This window comes from Cherax quadricarinatus, unplaced genomic scaffold, assembly GCF_038502225.1.
Source record: "Cherax quadricarinatus isolate ZL_2023a unplaced genomic scaffold, ASM3850222v1 Contig1396, whole genome shotgun sequence".
Lineage (NCBI taxonomy): Eukaryota > Metazoa > Arthropoda > Malacostraca > Decapoda > Parastacidae > Cherax > Cherax quadricarinatus.
The window spans coordinates 60,295-83,039 of NW_027196422.1; the positions used below are offsets into that span (position 1 = coordinate 60,295).

The 22,745-nt window shown below is 42.4% G+C and overlaps 1 long non-coding RNA gene across 1 annotated transcript in view; it reads right to left on the reverse strand.

The window, feature by feature from the left end:
* The window catches only part of LOC138851649 (uncharacterized), a 32,844-nt gene extending 10,300 nt beyond the window's left edge, over window positions 1-22,544 (reverse strand). Inside the window, exon 1 of the long non-coding RNA XR_011391327.1 lies at window positions 21,677-22,544. This is a non-coding gene — a long non-coding RNA (uncharacterized lncRNA). The remainder of the gene's footprint in view (window positions 1-21,676) is intronic.
* Between the last annotated feature and the right edge of the window lie 201 nt (window positions 22,545-22,745).

Consider the following 22,745-nt stretch of genomic DNA (forward strand, 5'->3'; position numbering starts at 1 on the left):
TTTCCACTGACAATAACTTTAACCTGAGAGTAACTTCCACCTGACAGTAACTCCTACTGATGGTAGCTTCCACCTGACAGTAACTTCCACCTGACAATAACTTCCACTAATGGTAACTTCAACCTGACAGTAACTTCCACTGATGGTAACTCCCACCTGACAGTAACTTCCACCTGACAGTATCTTCCACTAATGGTAACTTCCACTTGACAGTAACTTCCACCTGACAGTATCTTCCACAGACGGTAACTTCCACTGATGGTAACTTCCACATGAGAATAACTTCCACTTGACAGCAATTTCCACTTGACAGTAACTTCCACCTGACAGTAACTTCCACCTGACAGTAACTTCCACCTGACAATAACTTCCACAAGACAGTAACTTCCACCTGACAGTAACTTCCACCTGACAGTAACTTCCACCTGACAATAACTTCCACAAGACAGTAACTACCACCTGACAGTAACTTCCACCTGACAGTAACTTCCACCTGACAGTAACTTCCAGTTGACAGTAAATTCTACTTGACAGTAACTTATACCTGACAGTAACTTCCACCTGACAGTAACTTCCACTTGACAGTAACTTCCACTTGACAGCAACTTATACCTGACAGTAACTTCCACTTGACAGTAACTTCCACTTGACAGTAACTTATACCTGACAATAACTTCCACCTGACAGTAACTTCTACCTGACAGTAACTTCCACCTGGCAGTAACTTCTCCCTGACAATAACTTCTACTTGACAGAAACTTCCACTTGACAGTAACTTCACCTTGACAATAACTTCCTCCCGACAATAACTTCCAACTGATAGTAACTTCCACCTGACAGTAACTTTTACCTGACAATAAATTCCACCTGTCAGTAATTTCCACTTGACAGTAACTCCACCTGTCAGTAACTTCCACCTGACAGTAACTTCTACCTGACAACTTCCACCTGACAGTAACTTCCACCTGACAATAACTTCCACCGGACAGTAACTTCCACCGGACAGTAACTTCCACTTGACAGTATCTTCCACTGATGGTAACTTCCACCTGACAATAACTTCCACCTGACAATAACTTCCACCGGACAGTAACTTCCACCTGACAGTAACTTCCACCTGACAGTAACTTCCACCTGACAGTAACTTCCACCTGACAGTAACTTCCACCTGACAGTAACTTCCACCTGACAATAACTTCCACAAGACAGTAACTTCCATCTGACAGTAACTTCCACTTGGCAGTAACTTCCACCTGACAGTAACTTCCACCTGAGAGTATCTTCCACTGATGGTAACTTCCACCTGACAATAACTTCCACCTGACAGTAACTTCCACCTGACAGTAACTTCCACCTGACAGTAACTTCCACCTGACAGTAACTTCCACCTGACAGTAACTTCCACCTGACAGTAACTTCCACCTGACAATAACTTCCACAAGACAGTAACTTCCATCTGACAGTAACTTCCACTTGGCAGTAACTTCCACCTGACAGTAGCTTCCACTTGACAGTAACTTCCACCTGACAGTAACTTCCACCTGACAGTAACTTCTATCCTGACAATAACTTCCACCTGACAGTAACCTCTACCTGACAGTAACTTCCACCTGACAGTAACTTCCACCTGACAGTAACTTCTACCTGACAGTAACTTCCACCTGACAGTAACTTCTACCTGACAGTAACTTCCACCTGACAGTAACTTCTACATGACAATAACTTCCACCTGACAGTAACTTCCACCTAACAGTAACTTCCACCTGACAGTAACTTCTCCCTGACAGCAACTTCCACCTGACAGTAACTTCTACATGACAATAACTTCCACCTGACAGTAACTTCCACCTGACAGTAACTTCCACCTGACAGTAACTTCCACCTGACAGTAACTTCTACATGACAATAACTTCCACCTGACAGTAACTTCCACCTGACAGTAACTTCCACCTGACAGTAACTTCCACCTGACAGTAACTTCTACCTGACAATAACTTCCACCTGACAGTAACTTCCACCTGACAGTAACTTCTACCTGACAATAACTTCTACCTGACAGTAACTTCCACCTGACAGTAACTTCTACATGACAATAACTTCCACCTGACAGTAACTTCCACCTAACAGTAACTTCCACCTGACATTAACTTCTACCTGACAGTAACTTCCACCTGACAGTAACTTCTCCCTGACAGTAACTTCCACCTGACAGTAACTTCCACCTGACAGTAACTTCTACCTGACAGTAACTTCCACCTGACAGTAACCTCTACATGACAATAACTTCCACCTGACAGTAACTTCCACCTGACAGTAACTTCCACCTGACAGTAACTTCTACATGACAATAACTTCCACCTGACAGTAACTTCCACCTGACAGTAACTTCCACCTGACAGTAACTTCCACCTGACAGTAACTTCTACATGACAATAACTTCCACCTGACAGTAACTTCCACCTGACAGTAACTTCCACCTGACAGTAACTTCCACCTGACAGTAACTTCTACCTGACAATAACTTCCACCTGACAGTAACTTCCACCTGACAGTAACTTCTACCTGACAATAACTTCTACCTGACAGTAACTTCCACCTGACAGTAACTTCTACATGACAATAACTTCCACCTGACAGTAACTTCCACCTGACAGTAACTTCCACCTGACAGTAACTTCCACCTGACAGTAACTTCTACCTGACAATAACTTCTACCTGACAGTAACTTCCACCTGACAGTAACTTCTACATGACAATAACTTCCACCTGACAGTAACTTCCACCTAACAGTAACTTCCACCTGACATTAACTTCTACCTGACAGTAACTTCCACCTGACAGTAACTTCTCCCTGACAGTAACTTCCACCTGACAGTAACTTCCACCTGACAGTAACTTCTACCTGACAGTAACTTCCACCTGACAGTAACCTCTACATGACAATAACTTCCACCTGACAGTAACTTCCACCTGACAGTAACTTCCACCTGACAGTAACTTCTACATGACAATAACTTCCACCTGACAGTAACTTCCACCTAACAGTAACTTCCACCTGACAGTAACTTCTACCTGACAGTAACTTCCACCTGACAGTAACTTCTACATGACAATAACTTCTACCTGACAGTAACTTCCACCTGACAGTAACTTCCACCTGACAGTAACTTCCACCTGACAGTAACTTCCACCTGACAGTAACTTCTACCTGACAGTAACTTCCACCTGACAGTAACCTCTACATGACAATAACTTCCACCTGACAGTAACTTCCACCTGACAGTAACTTCCACCTGACAGTAACTTCTACCTGACAGTAACTTCCACCTGACAGTAACCTCTACATGACAATAACTTCCACCTGACAGTAACTTCCACCTGACAGTAACTTCCACCTGACAGTAACTTCTACCTGACAGTAACTTCCACCTGACAGTAACCTCTACATGACAATAACTTCCACCTGACAGTAACTTCCACCTGACAGCAACTTCTACCTGACAGTACCTTCCACCTGACAGTAACTTCCACTTGACAGTAACTTCCACTTGACAGTAACTTCCACTTGACAATAACTTCTACCTGTCAGTAACTTCCACCTGACAGTAACTTCCACCTGACAATAACTTCCACCTGACAGTAACTTCCACCTGACAATAACTTCCACCTGACAGTAACTTCCACCTGACAATAACTTCCAACTGACAATAACTTCCACCTGACAATAACTTCCACCTGACAGTAACTTCCACCTGACAATAACTTCCACCTGACAGTAACTTCCACCTGACAATAACTTCCACCTGACAGTAACTTCCACCTGACAATAACTTCCACCTGACAGTAACTTCCACCTGACAATAACTTCCACCTGACAGTAACTTCCACCTGACAATAACTTCCACCTGACAGTAACTTCCACCTGACAATAACTTCCACCTGACAGTAACTTCCACCTGACAATAACTTCCAACTGACAATAACTTCCAACTGACAATAACTTCCACCTGACAGTAACTTCCACCTGACAATAACTTCCACCTGACAGTAACTTCCACCTGACAGTAACTTCCACCTGACAATAACTTCCAACTGACAATAACTTCCACCTGACAATAACTTCCACCTGACAATAACTTCCAACTGACAATAACTTCCAACTGACAATAACTTCCACCTGACAGTAACTTCCACCTGACAATAACTTCCAACTGACAATAACTTCCACCTGACAATAACTTCCACCTGACAGTAACTTCCACCTGACAATAACTTCCACCTGACAGTAACTTCCACCTGACAATAACTTCCAACTGACAATAACTTCCACCTGACAATAACTTCCAACTGACAATAACTTCCAACTGACAATAACTTCCAACTGACAATAACTTCCAACTGACAATAACTTCCAACTGACAATAACTTCCACCTGACAATAACTTCCACCTGACAATAACTTCCAACTGACAATAACTTCCACCTGACAATAACTTCCAACTGACAATAACTTCCACCTGACAATAACTTCCAACTGACAATAACTTCCACCTGACAATAACTTCCACCTGACAATAACTTCCAACTGACAATAACTTCCACCTGACAATAACTTCCAACTGACAATAACTTCCACCTGACAATAACTTCCAACTGACAATAACTTCCACCTGACAATAACTTCCAACTGACAATAACTTCCAACTGACAATAACTTCCACCTGACAATAACTTCCAACTGACAATAACTTCCACCTGACAATAACTTCCACCTGACAATAACTTCCAACTGACAATAACTTCCACCTGACAATAACTTCCACCTGACAATAACTTCCAACTGACAATAACTTCCACCTGACAATAACTTCCACCTGACAATAACTTCCACCTGACAATAACTTCCACCTGACAATAACTTCCACCTGACAATAACTTCCACCTGACAATAACTTCCACCTGACAATAACTTCCACCTGACAATAACTTCCACCTGACAATAACTTCCACCTGACAATAACTTCCACCTGACAATAACTTCCACCTGACAATAACTTCCACCTGACAATAACTTCCACCTGACAATAACTTCCACCTGACAATAACTTCCACCTGACAATAACTTCCACCTGACAATAACTTCCACCTGACAATAACTTCCACCTGACAATAACTTCCACCTGACAATAACTTCCACCTGACAATAACTTCCACCTGACAATAACTTCCACCTGACAATAACTTCCACCTGACAATAACTTCCACCTGACAATAACTTCCACCTGACAATAACTTCCACCTGACAATAACTTCCACCTGACAATAACTTCCACCTGACAATAACTTCCACCTGACAATAACTTCCACCTGACAATAACTTCCACCTGACAATAACTTCCACCTGACAATAACTTCCACCTGACAATAACTTCCACCTGACAATAACTTCCACCTGACAATAACTTCCACCTGACAATAACTTCCACCTGACAGTAACTTCCACCTGACAATAACTTCCACCTGACAGTAACTTCCACCTGACAGTAACTTCCACCTGACAGTAACTTCCACCTGACAATAACTTCCACCTGACAATAACTTCCACCTGACAATAACTTCCACCTGACAATAACTTCCACCTGACAATAACTTCCACCTGACAATAACTTCCACCTGACAATAACTTCCACCTGACAATAACTTCCACCTGACAGTAACTTCCACCTGACAGTAACTTCCACCTGACAATAACTTCCACCTGACAATAACTTCCACCTGACAATAACTTCCACCTGACAATAACTTCCACCTGACAATAACTTCCACCTGACAATAACTTCCACCTGACAATAACTTCCACCTGACAATAACTTCCACCTGACAGTAACTTCCACCTGACAATAACTTCCACCTGACAATAACTTCCACCTGACAATAACTTCCACCTGACACCTGACAATAACTTCCACCTGACAATAACTTCCACCTGACACCTGACAATAACTTCCACCTGACAATAACTTCCACCTGACAATAACTTTGACAATAACTTCCACCTGACAGTAACTTCCACTTGACAATAACTTCAACCTGACAATAACTTCCACCTGACAATAACTTCCACCTGACAATAACTTCCACTGACAATAACTTCCACCTGACACCTGACAATAACTTCCACCTGACAATAACTTCCACCTGACAATAACTTCCACCTGACAATAACTTCCACCTGACAATAACTTACACCAGACACCTGACAATAACTTCCACCTGACAATAACTTCCACCTGACAATAACTTCCACCTGACAATAACTTCCACCTGACAATAACTTCCACCTGACAATAACTTCCACCTGACAGTAACTTCCACCTGACAATAACTTCCACCTGACAATAACTTCCACCTGACAATAACTTCCACCTGACAATAACTTCCACCTGACAATAACTTCCACCTGACAATAACTTCCACCTGACAGTAACTTCCACCTGACAATAACTTCCACCTGAATAACTTCCACCTGACAATAACTTCCACCTGACAATAACTTCCACCTGACAGTAACTTCCACCTGACAATAACTTCCACCTGACAATAACTTCCACCTGACAATAACTTCCACCTGACAGTAACTTCCACCTGACAATAACTTCCACCTGACAATAACTTCCACCTGACAGTAACTTCCACCTGACAATAACTTCCACCTGACAGTAACTTCCACCTGACAATAACTTCCACCTGACAATAACTTCCACCTGACAATAACTTCCACCTGACAATAACTTCCACCTGACAGTAACTTCCACCTAACTTCCACCTGACAATAACTTCCACCTGACAATAACTTCCACCTGACAATAACTTCCACCTGACAATAACTTCCACCTGACAATAACTTCCACCTGACAGTAACTTCCACCTGACAGTAACTTCCACCTGACAGTAACTTCCACCTGACAGTAACTTCCACCTGACAATAACTTCCACCTGACAATAACTTCCACCTGACAATAACTTCCACCTGACAATAACTTCCACCTGACAATAACTTCCACCTGACACTAACTTCCACTAATGGTAACTTCAACCTGACAGTAACTTCCACCTGACAATAACTTCCACCTGACAATAACTTCCACCTGACAATAACTTCCACCTGACAATAACTTCCACCTGACAATAACTTCCAACTGACAATAACTTCCACCTGACAATAACTTCCACCTGACAATAACTTCCACCTGACAGTAACTTCCACCTGACAATAACTTCCACCTGACAATAACTTCCACCTGACAGTAACTTCCACCTGACACTAACTTCCACTAATGGTAACTTCCACCTGACAATAACTTCCACCTGACAATAACTTCCACCTGACAATAACTTCCACCTGACAATAACTTCCACCTGACAATAACTTCCACCTGACAATAACTTCCACCTGACAATAACTTCCACCTGACAATAACTTCCACCTGACAATAACTTCCACCTGACAGTAACTTCCACCTGACAATAACTTCCACCTGACAATAACTTCCACCTGACAATAACTTCCACCTGACAATAACTTCCACCTGACAATAACTTCCACCTGACAATAACTTCCACCTGACAATAACTTCCACCTGACAATAACTTCCACCTGACAATAACTTCCACCTGACAATAACTTCCACCTGACAATAACTTCCACCTGACAATAACTTCCACCTGACAATAACTTCCACCTGACAATAACTTCCACTGACAATAACTTCCACCTGACAATAACTTCCACCTGACAATAACTTTCACCTGACAATAACTTCCACCTGACAATAACTTCCACCTGACAATAACTTCCACTGACAATAACTTCCACTGACAATAACTTCCACCTGACAATAACTTCCACCTGACAATAACTTTCACCTGACAATAACTTCCACTGACAATAACTTCCACCTGACAATAACTTCCACCTGACAATAACTTTCACCTGACAATAACTTCCACCTGACAATAACTTCCACCTGACAATAACTTCCACTGACAATAACTTCCACCTGACAATAACTTCCACCTGACAATAACTTTCACCTGACAATAACTTCCACCTGACAATAACTTCCACCTGACAATAACTTCCACCTGACAATAACTTCCACTTGACAATAACTTCCACTTGACAGTAGCTTCCACCTGACAATAACTTCCACTTGACAGTAGCTTCCACCTGACAATAACTTCCACTTGACAGTAGCTTCCACCTGACAATAACTTCCACCTGACAATAACTTCCACCTGACAATAACTTCCACCTGACAATAACTTCCACTTGACAATAACTTCCACTTGACAATAACTTCCACCTGACAATAACTTCCACCTGACAATAACTTCCACCTGACAATAACTTCCACTTGACAATAACTTCCACTTGACAGTAGCTTCCCATAACCAATGATACTCATTCCATCACATTAGAAACCTATGGAGGGGCTGTAATAAAAATACCTCTTCATAAAATAAGTACAGAGACAAGCTATATTACTGGTCACATTTCACTGGTTACATTTCACTGGTTACATTTCACTGGTTACATTTCACTGGTTACATTTCACTGGTTACATTTCACTGATTACATTTCACTGGTTACATTTCACTGTTTATATTTCACTGGGTGTTTCTAGTGGTTCACTTCCTATCAGGTCATTGGATTTGTTGACAGAGAATGACGTCCTTCAAGCTAGTATATGTCAGGAACCATTTGTCATTGATAATGTTACTAATGATAATTATTCCATTGAAGCTTGTGGTATGAAGCCTATTTTATTTCCTCTCAGTTCAATTACTCGAGTTATGTCAAACATTGAACCAGCATCCTTGCCAGCTATTGAGTTAGTTAATGATTTATGTCTGAATATATTATTCAAAGATGTTCCTAAACGCTGTATCCTGGGAGTTCTCGACGTTGGTGTACAGGGAGCATCACAAATTAAGCAGTCGCCTTATAGGAGGAGTCCAATGAAACACAAAGCACTGAGAAAAGAGGTTGACTTTCTATTATCTCATGAACCTTGCATTTTAGTACCCAAACCTGACAATAGTTCCAGGAAGTGCACAGATTATCGTAAAGTGAACGCAGTTACGTTACCAGAGGAATACCCCTTACCACGCATTGATGATGTTATTAATCGTGTGTTAGGAGCCTTGCATGTCACCCGTTTACATCTACGCGAATACTATCAAACCCCACCTACTGAACGTACTCTTTAAATATCTGCCTTCAAGGCTCAAGATGGATTGTTCAACTTTCTCGTCAAATCATTTGGTTTGTGTAATGCTGCGTCATCCTTCCAACACCTGAGGAACGAGTTGAGTTACATCTTGGACGGAGTGGTGCATAGTGGCTACTGTGAACAACACTTGACACACCTCAGAGCATTATTTGAGAAATTGGCAAACTACAAGTTCACTGTGAACTTGGCTAAGTGTAGTTTTGGGCAAGCCACGATTACATGTCTTGGTTTTTGCATAGGTCAATGTGAGGCTGCTCCCGGTGATGCAAAGGTTCTTGCTATGTCAGCATTGTCAGTGCCATAAGATACAAAGGAAGTCCAGATATTTCTTGGTATGGCAGGGTATCACCCCAGGTTCTGACCTAACTTTCTCAGCTCCCTGCTCCTTTTAATGAGCTCAACAGCAGTAAAGTTAATTTTCACTGGTCTCAAGATTGCAAAATGGTGTTTGCTTTCCTCTGCTACTGTTTTGAGGAGCCCAAACGTTGGTAAACTCTTTTTCTTACATATAGATGCGAGCGGTTATGCAGTGGGTTCTGTGCTTCTACACAAGTCTTCAGAACCACTGGCATACTCCATCCTGTATGTTACTTTTCCTCTAAACTCAAACGTCACCAGCAAAACTATGCCACGGGTGAGAAAGACACATTAACTCTGGTGGTGGCATTAAAATTGTTTGATGCATACTTGGCCACTTTTCAATTTAGAATTACTGTATTCTCAGACGATAACCCTCTTACCTACTTCAATACTATGAAGTCAAAAAATACAAGGATAATGAGGTGGGCTCTCCGTATCCAGAATTTTTTATATTAATATTAACCATATCAATGGTTGTTGTAATGTCACAGCAGACGCTCTCTCGTGTCCTTGAATGCAAATGAGAAATTAAAATTAATGTAAGTTTTGTGCCCATATACTTGCTTATTCACTTGTTACTTGCTATTTTTTTTTTTAAATTCCGTAGAGTAACTTAAGCATTCAGCCCACTTATGTATATATCTTAACTCATGATTAATAAATCATTTTTAAATATATCAATAGCGGTGGTGCTATGTACCAGTGAGGTGGAGGGAGACAATAGTGTTGAGCTGAGGTTGTGTGGGTGACAATCAAACCACGGTACGGGTGAGGCTCTAACTTGCGGTAATTTAATTGTCAGACTCCAGGCCAGTGCGTAAACCACTGGACCAGCTGGCTACAAATAAGGTTCATCTAACCCGGTATATTTATACACCACAGGGAGGTTAGCATGGGTTCCACTGTGACCAAATATGCAAGTTTTTTACAGATGAATCTCCCACCAGTATGGTCATGACAGCTCTAGCTCAAGTCCCCTCAAAGCCATTATCCAACTAAATATGTTTTCCAACTAAATATATAATCCAACTAAATATATTTTATTAAAATATTAAAATATAAACACCATAAAACGTTACTGAAAGGGAATGATGAATTAATTAAATATCTGTCTGCTAGGTCAGCAACTCTACCATATCTATATGGGGTAATGAAGACCCATAAACCAGGATACCCAGCCCGTCCCATTATTAGTTCAGCAGCATATAATCTATCTAAATGGTTGGTTAAACTTCTAACTCCCATGGTTGGTAAGAGCTCAGACGCACATATTAAAAATAATGTTGACCTCACTGAGAGGCTCCTGAAATTAAATGTCCCTCACGACTTTTCTTTAGTGAGCTTTGATGTCACAGCTCCGTTCACCAAAGTCCCTGTCCCTGATTGCTTTCGTACCTCGAAGAGGAACTAGAAAAATTCCCCATGCCCTTCCCCACGAAAACAATAACTGAATTGATCAAACTTTGTGTTATTGATTGCAAATTCGTGTTTGAAGGGAAATACTATGCTCAACAACATGGCATGGCAATGAGAAATCCCCTTAGCCCCTTACTCAGCAACTTGTATATGGAATTCAATGAGACTAGACTTCTTAAAGACATTCTCCCAGATAAAGCTAGTTGGTTCAGATATGTAGATGATGTTCTCTGCCTGTGGCCTAATGATCACAACATTGATGAGTTTCTTCCCAGACTCAATGGCTTAGTACCTTCCATTAAGTTCACCACAGAACATGAAATAAATGACACTTTGCCGTTCTTTGATGTTTTAATCCATCGGGTCGATGGGAAATTCAAATTCACAGTTTACAGGAAGTCCACCAATGTGGCGTCATACATTCACTACTGTTCCAACCACGAAACCAGGATAAAAAGGAGTGTGCAAGACAGGTATACAATACCGACAAGATGAAAGTTAAGACACTTGTGCAACATCTGGTTATCTTTATTGTAGACGTTTCGCCATCCAGTGGCTTTATCAATACAGATTCTTGGACATAATTAGAAAATAGAAGAACTATATACAAAAGATAAGGTAATCAGTCCCTCAGCCTATGGAGGTGGTGTTTACAACACCGTGGTTGTAGAGATTCTGAAGCACAGGTAAGGAGACTGGCGCTTATATAGGCGTCAGTGAAGAGGGACGTGTAGTAGACGAGGGCATAGTCACTGGTAGGCGGGATTCCCCAGTGGAAGTAGGTCCTTCCCAAATTGATGGGCTAGTTGTAGAAGTCGTGAAGAAGGTCGTGTAGATGTCTTCTGAATCAAGATACCATGATGTTGCAGTGCAACATCAAGCCACTGGATGGCGAAACGTCTACAATAAAGATAACCAGATGTTGCACAAGTGTCTTAACTTTCATCAAAAAGGAGTGTGTTCCTCACTATGTTTCTGAGAGCACTGCGCATCTGCAGTCCAGAGTACCTAGAGGACGAAATCAGCAAGATATTTAACATAGCCACAAAACTAAGATATCCTAAAGATTTTGTCGAGAAGGAACTAATGTCAGCAAAAAAGACTTTCTACAGGACTGAACCTAAGGAAGTGATGGCCAGGAAAAATGTACTAGTTTTACCATACAATGAGAATCTGGCTTGCCTGCGTGAGGCATTAAAAAAGATCAATATAAACCTGGCTTTCAAAAACACGGGGACAGTGAAACAAAGACTGATTAAACACACAACCTCCAACAAAGTTGGTGGGGTTCACAAGGTCCCATGTACTCAGTGTTCTCTCTCATACATCGGTCAAACAAGTAAATTTTTGGAAACCAAAATTGTCCAGCATAAATACTCAGTTAGGACAGGGCGGGAGTCGAGCGCTATCTTTAACCACATTAGTTCATGCAATCACCCACCGGGGTGGGATGCTGCCCAGATTATAGTACCAAACAGTTCTGTCATGGAAAGAAACATAATTGAATCTTCCCTCTTGAAACATGAAAGGAATACAGTATACAACTCAAATTATGGGTTATACAAGCTCGATAATTATTTAGTAGTCCATTGTACACAGTCTTAACAACAATGCTATACAAAATCACAGGATTGTTCATTATGCCAGATGGGTTGATGGATTGGTGACGCCCGTCCAGTGTCTACGTACCAAAACTTCACACCACGTCAGTTGTGATGGTTATATAACACCTGTAACTGTTAATGTGCCATACAGTGATAAGCACACAAGATAACGAGATAAAGGAGAGGGTAAAGGGTATTAGTAGTTTAGATCATAGAAATATTACACTTAACACTGGCAAAACCTACTGTATTATGTTTGGTAGCAGAGCAGGTGTTGCGCAACTTAACATTAAGATCGACAACACTCTAATTGCCAGACATAATGAGGGCAAATTCCTTGGCCTATACCTCGACAACAACCTAAATTTCAGCACCCATATCCAACACATAAAAAAAGTATCCAAAACGGTGGGGAATCCTCTCCAAGATACGATACTACGTGCCGCAAACTGCCCTTCTCACACTATAACATTCACTTATATATCCATACCTCACCTATGCTATCTGTGCTTGGGGTTCAACTGCAGCAACACACCTAAAGCCAATAATAACCCAACAAAAAGCCGCAGTAAGAATAATCATTAAGTCCCATCCCTGGCAACACACTTCCCCCCACTCTTCATAGATCTAAACTTACTCCCTGTTCAGAACATCCACACTTACTACTGTGCAATCTATATCTACAGGACCTTAAATTTCAATATTAACCTTGACCTAAAACGTTTTCTTGATAGTTGTGACAGGATCCACAGGCATAACACCAGACACAAACATCTCTATGACATTCCCCGTGTTCGACTAAACCTTTACAAAAATTCAATGTATTTCAAAGTACCTAAAATCTGCAACACCCTACCTGAAAACTCTAGAACTGCAGACACATTCATCACTTTCAAAACTACAGTTAGAAAACATCTTATCTCCCTGATACACCCCGACAACTAACTACATGATAACCACCTGGTGGTTCACAATTGCACTCACTCACCCACTAACTATAAACCCAGAAATACTAATCTTAATCTTAAAATAATAAATCCTAACTAGTCATAAGTTTGCCTATGATACTCCAATATAGACACTTTGTATTGTGCCAAAACAAAAGCATTCACATTGCTAAACTCACAAATTATGATGCAGTCACTTAGCCTTAATACCATAATCTGTAAGGATTTAATGTTAAGAATTAATCTAAGTTTGCCCGAAATGCCTAGCCATGCTAGGTGTCCTAGTGGCCCCCTCTGTAATTAGTATTTTATAACATGTAAACCACACAGTACCCAAAACCTGTAAACCCCACATTGTAACTCTTATAGAGAAAAAACTTGAAATGAATTGAATTGATAGGCATAGAAGATCCTCATGTAAGGCATGTTAACCGACTCTTAGAAAAATAGCAGACAATATTTAGGAAGAGACACTTCTGAGTACATCTGTAGAACATTCGAGTACCTCAGAGCAGGACATGTGTACTCACCTAATTGTACTCACCTAATTGTGGTTGCAGGGGTCGAGACTCAGCTCCTGTCCCCGCCTCTTCACCGACCGATACTAGGTCCATTCTCCTCCTGCTACCTGAGCTTTATCATACCTTGTCCTAAAACTATGTATAGTTCCTGCCTCCACTACATCGCTTGCCAGACTATTCCACTTCCTAACTACTCTATGACTGAAGAAATACTTCGTAACATCCCTTTGACTCATCTGAGTCTTCAGCTTCCAACTGTGACCCCTTGTTTCTGTGTCCCATCTCTGGAACATCCTGTCTCTGTCCACTTTGTCTATTCCACGCAGTATTTTGTATGTCGTTATCATGTCTTCCCTGACCCTCCTGTCCTCCAGTGTTGTCAGACCGATTTCCCTTAACCTTTCTTCATAGGACATTCCCCTGAGCTCTGGAACTAGCCTTGTTGCAAACCTTTGCACTTTATCTAATTTCTTGACGTGTTTGATCAGGTGTGGGTTCCAAACTGGTGCTGCGTACTCCAGTATGGGCCTGACGTACAGTGTATAAAATCTTGAACGATTCCTTACTGAGGTACCGGAACGCTATTCTCAGGTTTGCCAAGCGCCCATATGCCGCAGCAGTTATCTGGTTAATGTGTGCTTTTGGCGATGTACTTGGTATTATACTCACTCCCAGGTCTTTCTCCTTGAGTGAGGTTTGCAGCCTTTGGCCTCCTAGCCTATACTCTGTCTGTCTGCCCTCTTCCGATCTTCATAACTTTACATTTGGCGGGGTTAAATTCTAGGAGCCAGTTTCTGGACCACACATCCAGCCTGTCCAGGTCTCTTTGTAGACCTCTCTGGTCCGCGTCTGATTTAATTCTCCTCATTAACTTCACGTCATTTGCAAACAGGGACACTTCTGAGTATATCCCTTCCGTCATGTCCTTCACATATACCAAGAATAACACTGGTTCCAGGACTGACCCCTGTGGGACCCCGCTCGTCACTGGCGCCCACTGTGATACCTCATCACGGACCATGACTCGTTGTTGCCTCCCTGTTAGGTATTCTCTGATCCATTGCAGCGCCCTTCCTGTTATATGTGTCTGTTCCTCTAGCTTCTGTGCTAATCTCTTTTGAGGAACTGTGTCGAAGGCCTTCTTGCAGTCCAAGAAAATGCAATCAACCCGCCCCTCCCTCTCATTTCTTACTTCAGTTACCTTGTCATAAAACTCTAGTAGGTTTGTGACACAGGATTTGCCTTCCATGAATCCGTGCTGGCTGTCTTTTATAATCTTGTTCTGCTCCAGGTGTTCCACCACTCTCCTCCTGAAAATCTTTTCCAAGACTTTACATACTATACAAGTCAGTGACACTGGTCTATAATTTAGTGCTTCATTTCTGTCTCCCTTCTTAAAGATGGGGACTACATTTGCCTTCTTCTATACTTCACGTAGTTGCCCAGTTTCAAGGGAAGTGTTGAAGATTTTGGTTAGTGGCACACGTAGTGTCCCTACTCCCTCTCTAAGGACCCAAGGCGAGATGTTGTCCGGTCCCACCGCCTTTGAGGTATCAAGGTCACTTAGGAGCTTCTCCAAGTCCTCCTCAGTTGTGTGTAATTCATCCAACACTTATTGGTATATCCCTTGTTGCTGTACCCCACTCTTTTGTCTTCCCTTTGTCCCTTCAGCCTCCACTGTAAATACCTTCTGAACTCTCATGTTGAGCTCCTCACATGCCTCCTGGTCGTTTCTTGTGAGTTCCCCAACTTCTTTCCTCAGCCTGATTACCTAGTCCTTGACTGTTGTCTTCCTCCTGATGTGGCTGTAGAGTAGTTTCGGGTCAGACTTGACTTTCGATGCTATGTCATTTTCATACTGCCGCTGCGCCTCCTTTCTTATCTGTGCATACTCGTTTCTGGCACATCGACTAATCTCTTTATTCTCCTGAGTCCTTTGCCTTCTGTACTTTTTCCATTCTCCAGAGCACTTAGTTTTTGCCTCCCTGCACCTTCGGGTAAACCAAGGGCTTGTTCTGTCCTTCCCATTATTTTGTTACCCTTGGGAACAAACCTTTCTTGTGCCTCCTTGCATTTTGTTGTTACAAAGTCCATCATTTCGTTTACTGATTTTCCTACCAACTCCTGTTCCCACTGAACCTCCTGCAGGAAGATTCTCATTCCTGCGTAGTCCCCCCTTTTATAGTTTAGCTTTTCCCTTTCTACTCCTGTTACCCTCTCCACTTTTAGCTCCACGATGTATTCAAAGTTCATAACTACGTGGTCACTAGCTCCATGGGGCCTTTCATATGTGATGTGCTCAATATCTGAGCTACTCAGGGTGAACACGAGGTCCAGTCTTGCTGGTTCATCCTCCCCTCTCTATCTGGTAGTATCCCTAACATGTTGTGCATGAAATTTGCCAGCACCACATCCATCATCTTGGCTCTCCATGTTTCAGGACCCCCATGTGGCTCCAGGTTTTTCCAATCAATCTCCCTCTGATTGAAGTCGCCCAAGACCAGTAACTTCGCTCTACTTGAGTGAGTCCTTCTTGCCACCTCAGTTAGAGTGTCCACAATTGCTCTGTGTTGCACTCATCATATTCCTCTCTTGGCCTCTTGATGTTCTGTGGTGGGTTATACATTACTGCAATGACTACCCTGTGTTCCCCTGACCGAACTGTACCTACTATATAATCCATTTCTCCAATCTCGTGTGTGTGTGTGTGTGTGTGTGTGTGTGTGTGTGTGTGTGTGTATTATTTATTTGCTGACATTGATCCTACAAACAACATGAGCCTAGCAAACTAGGCTTGTTTCATGTTGCGAGGACACTCGTGGCAGTGAATGCTCAAAGATTAATTTCCGCCTCCTCCTGTTTAAATACCCTCCTCAACTAGCAGTCTATATAACAGTGAAACCACGAAACAACACATGTATCATAATTTTTTCATAGGACTGTCATCCGAGGGTGCAGTATTTCTGTATTACTAAACAATTTTCCTTAGTTCCTGAACTTGACGCCACGTAACTATAAAAGTTGAACACGAGGCCACTTAGTTACAGTAAATAATTATAACACCATTCTGTTAGAGAAACTGAACATGAGGTAAATAAACTACAATACATAAACGTCAGGCCACTTAGCAACAAAACTAACCTGAGGCCACTTAGCAACAAAACTAACCTGAGGCCACTTAGCAACAAAACTAACCTTAGGCCACTTAGCAACAAAACTAACCTGAGGCCACTTAGCAACAAAACTAACCTTAGGCCACTTAGCAACAAAACTAACCTGAGGCCACTTAGCAACAAAACTAACCTTAGGCCACTTAGCAACAAAACTAACCTGAGGCCACTTAGCAACAAAACTAACCTGAGGCCACTTAGCAACAAAACTAACCTGAGGCCACTTAGCAACAAAACTAACCTGAGGCCACTTAGCAACAAAACTAACCTGAGGCCACTTAGCAACAAAACTAACCTTAGGCCACTTAGCAACAAAACTAACCTGAGGCCACTAAGCAACAAAACTAACCTGAGGCCACTTAGCAACAAAACTAACCTGAGGCCACTTAGCAACAAAACTAACCTGAGGCCACTTAGCAACAAAACTAACCTGAGGCCACTTAGCAACAAAACTAACCTGAGGCCACTTAGCAACAAAACTAACCTGAGGCCACTTAGCAACAAAACTAACCTGAGGCCACTTAGCAACAAAACTAACCTGAGGCCACTTAGCAACAAAACTAACCTGAGGCCACTTAGCAACAAAACTAACCTGAGGCCACTTAGCAACAAAACTTTAACCTGAGGCCACTTAGCAACAAAACTAACCTGAGGCCACTTAGCAACAAAACTAACCTGAGGCCACTTAGCAAAAAAACTAACCTGAGGCCACTTAGCAACAAAACTAACCTGAGGCCACTTAGCAACAAAACTTTAACCTGAGCCCACTTAGCAACAAAACTAACCTGAGGCCACTTAGCAACAAAACTAACCTGAGGCCACTTAGCAACAAAACTAACCTGAGGCCACTTAGCAACAAAACTAACCTGAGGCCACTTAGCAACAAAACTTTAACCTGAGGCCACTTAGCAACAAAACTTTAACCTGAGGCCACTTAGCAACAAAACTTTAACCTGAGGCCACTTAGCAACAAAACATTAACCTGAGGCCACTTAGCAACAAAACTAACCTGAGGCCACTTAGCAACAAAACTAACCTGAGGCCACTTAGCAACAAAACTTTAACCTGAGGCCACTTAGCAACAAAACTAACCTGAGGCCACTTAGCAACAAAACTAACCTAAGGCCACTTAGCAACAAAACTAACCTGAGGCCACTTAGCAACAAAACTTTAACCTGAGGCCACTTAGCAACAAAACTTTAACCTGAGGCCACTTAGCAACAAAACTTTAACCTGAGGCCACTTAGCAACAAAACTTTAACCTGAGGCCACTTAGCAACAAAACTAACCTGAGGCCACTTAGCAACAAAACTAACCTGAGGCCACTTAGCAACAAAACTTTAACCTGAGGCCACTTAGCAACAAAACTAACCTGAGGCCACTTAGCAACAAAACTAACCTGAGGCCACTTAGCAACAAAACTAACCTGGGGCCACTTAGCAACAAAATTAACCTGAGGCCACTTAGCAACAAAACTTTAACCTGAGGCCACTTAGCAACAAAACTAACCTGAGGCCACTTAGCAACAAAACTTTAACCTGAGGCCACTTAGCAACAAAACTAACCTGAGGCCACTTAGCAACAAAACTAACCTGAGGCCACTTAGCAACAAAACTTTAACCTGAGGCCACTTAGCAACAAAACTTTAACCTGAGGCCACTTAGCAACAAAACTTTAACCTGAGGCCACTTAGCAACAAAACTCTAACCTGAGGCCACTTAGCAACAAAACTAACCTGAGGCCACTTAGCAACAAAACTAACCTGAGGCCACTTAGCAACAAAACTTTAACCTGAGGCCACTTAGCAACAAAACTAACCTGAGGCCACTTAGCAACAAAACTTTAACCTGAGGCCACTTAGCAACAAAACTTTAACCTGAGGCCACTTAGCAACAAAACTAACCTGAGGCCACTTAACAACAAAACTTTAACCTGAGGCCACTTAGCAACAAAACTTTAACCTGAGGCCACTTAGCAACAAAACTAACCTGAGGCCACTTAGCAACAAAACTAACCTGAGGCCACTTAGCAACAAAACTTTAACCTGAGGCCACTTAGCAACAAAACTAACCTGAGGCCACTTAGCAACAAAACTAACCTGAGGCCACTTAGCAACAAAACTTTAACCTGAGGCCACTTAGCAACAAAACTTTAACCTGAGGCCACTTAGCAACAAAACTAACCTGAGGCCACTTAGCAACAAAACTTTAACCTGAGGCCACTTAGCAACAAAACTAACCTGAGGCCACTTAGCAACAAAACTTTAACCTGAGGCCACTTAGCAACAAAACTTTAACCTGAGGCCACTTAGCAACAAAACTTTAGCCTGAGGCCACTTAGCAACAAAACTAACCTGAGGCCACTTAGCAACAAAACTTTAACCTGAGGCCACTTAGCAACAAAACTAACCTGAGGCCACTTAGCAACAAAACTAACCTGAGGCCACTTAGCAACAAAACTTTAACCTGAGGCCACTTAGAAACAAAACTTTAACCTGAGGCCACTTAGCAACAAAACTTTAACCTGAGGCCACTTAGCAACAAAACTAACCTGAGGCCACTTAGCAACAAAACTTTAACCTGAGGCCACTTAGCAACAAAACTAACCTGAGGCCACTTAGCAACAAAACTTTAACCTGAGGCCACTTAGCAACAAAACTTTAACCTGAGGCCACTTAGCAACAAAAAACTGAGGCCACTTAGCCTGAGGCCACTTAGCACCTGAAAACTAACCTGAGGCCACTTAGCAACAAAACTTTAACCTGAGGCCACTTAGCAACAAAACTAACCTGAGGCCACTTAGCAACAAAACTAACCTGAGGCCACTTAGCAACAAAACTTTAACCTGAGGCCACTTAGCAACAAAACTTTAACCTGAGGCCACTTAGCAACAAAACTTTAACCTGAGGCCACTTAGCAACAAAACTAACCTGAGGCCACTTAGCAACAAAACTTTATCCTGAGACAACTTAGCAACAAAACTTTAACCTGAGGCCACTTAGCAACAAAACTTTAACCTGAGGCCACTTAGCAACAAAACTAACCTGAGGCCACTTAGCAACAAAACTTTAACCTGAGGCCACTTAGCAAAAAAACTAACCTGAGGCCACTTAGCAACAAAACTAACCTGAGGCCACTTAGCAACAAAACTTTAACCTGAGGCCACTGAGCAACAAAACTAACCTGAGGCCACTTAGCAACAAAAATAACCTGAGGCCACTTAGCAACAAAATTTTAACGTGAGGCCACTTAGCAACAAAACTTTATCCTGAGGCCACTTAGCAACAAAACTAACCTGAGGCCACTTAGCAACAAAACTTTAACCTGAGGCCACTTAGCAACAAAACTTTAACCTGAGGCCACTTAGCAACAAAACTAACCTGAGGCCACTTAGCAACAAAACTAACCTGAGGCCACTTAGCAACAAAACTTTAACCTGAGGCCACTTAGCAACAAAACTTTATCCTGAGGCCACTTAGCAACAAAACTTTATCCTGACGCCACTTAGCAACTATTACAACCCAGGATTTCAAATGGCCTGTTATCCCAGGTGTAATGGGAGCAAATAAACACAGTAGAAAAAGTTTAGACTTATATTATCCTTCACCAATTTAGAACAGCAATATGTACACTATGTACAGTAAAAAGTATAGTGCACGTCACGGTAAGCAAGGCAGAAATAGAAGCCACAAGATAGCAGACCGTGCTTCAACCAGCTCTAGAATGGGAATGACAAGGGCAGACAGGAGAGCGGTATCCACATAACCTCTGCGATTGCCAATCCCACCTTCTTATTGGCTAGAACCTGGTCACTAGTTGAACGATGGGGCCCCATCATCAACTCTTAGCAACCTGGTTCGCTGGTTGGGGGAGATAGCCTGTAAATGAGGGTGTGTCCATGCGCCGAATAAAGGTTACGTACTCTTTGCATGCCACAGCAACAAAACTTTAACCTGAGGCCACTTAGCAACAAAACTTTAACCTGAGGCCACTTAGCAACAAAACTTTATCCTGAGGCCACTTAGCAACAAAACTTTATCCTGACGCCACTTAGCAACAAAACTTTATCCTGACGCCACTTAGCAACAAAACTTTAACCTGACGCCACTTAGCAACAAAACTTTATCCTGAGGCCACTTAGCAACAAAACTTTGTCCTGACGCCACTTAGCAACAAAATTTGAATGGGAGCGACTTGGCAGCAATATTTGAACGAGGTCACTTATGTACAAAACATGAACGAGGCCACTTACCTACAAAACCTGAACAAGGTCACTTAACGAGGTCACTTAACAGCGAAAACACAAACATCATGAATAAAGTCTGCACTGGATATTAATATTACTTCAGAAAATAATACTTACGGTAGCACTTGGAATCATTCTCAGCAAGGAGTCCCTTTCCTGGTATGTGCCAGTCACCAGCCTTGCACACTACAGTCAACCACAGCTGTCCAGTAGACATCTTGTAGCCAGGGTGACACTCAATCTTCATCCTAAAACATTTAATATACAAGATATATGTAGGACCATGTAGATGGGAAAATGAATAAATATCCGAGAGTTGTATGAATTTTCAGTGTATAAATTCGGAGTGTATATTTTAGTCTCTATATTATGGGACAGAGCATTCATAACAGGTGGATTGAAAAATTAATATTAATATTAATATCCTTAGTAGGAGGACGATCCTCAGGTATGTCTGGTCCCATGATAGTGTTGTGAGGACTGGGAGGACGGTCCTCAGGTATGTCTAGTCCCATGTTAGTGTTGTGAGGACTGGGAGGTCGGTCCTCAGGTATGTCTGGTCCCATGATAGTGTTGTGAGGACTGGGAGGACGGTCCTCAGGTATGTCTAGTCCCATGTTAGTGTTGTGAGGACTGGGAGGTCGGTCCTCAGGTATGTCTGGTCCCATGATAGTGTTGTGAGGACTGGGAGGACGGTCCTCAGGTATGTCTGGTCCCATGATAGTGTTGTGAGGACTGGGAGAACGGTCCTCAGGTATGTCTGGTCCTATGATAGTGTTTTGAGGACTGGGAGGACGGTCCTCAGGTATGTCTGGTCCCATGACAGTGTTGTGATTACTGGGAGGACGGTCCTCAGGTATGTCTGGTCCCATGATAGTGTTGTGAGGACTGGGAGGACGGTCCTCTGGTATGTCTGGTCCCATAATAGTGTTGTGAGGACTGGGAGGACGGTCCTCATGTATGTCTGGTCCCATGATAGTGTTGTGAGGACTGGGAGGACGGTCCTCAGGTATGTCTGGTCCCATGATAGTGTTGTGAGGACTGGGAGGACGGTCCTCAGGTATGTCTGGTCCCATGATAGTGTTGTGAGGACTGGGAGGACGGTCCTCAGGTATGTCTGGTCCCATGATAGAGTTATGAGGACTGGGAGGACGGTTCTCAGGTATGTCTGGTCCCATGATAGTGT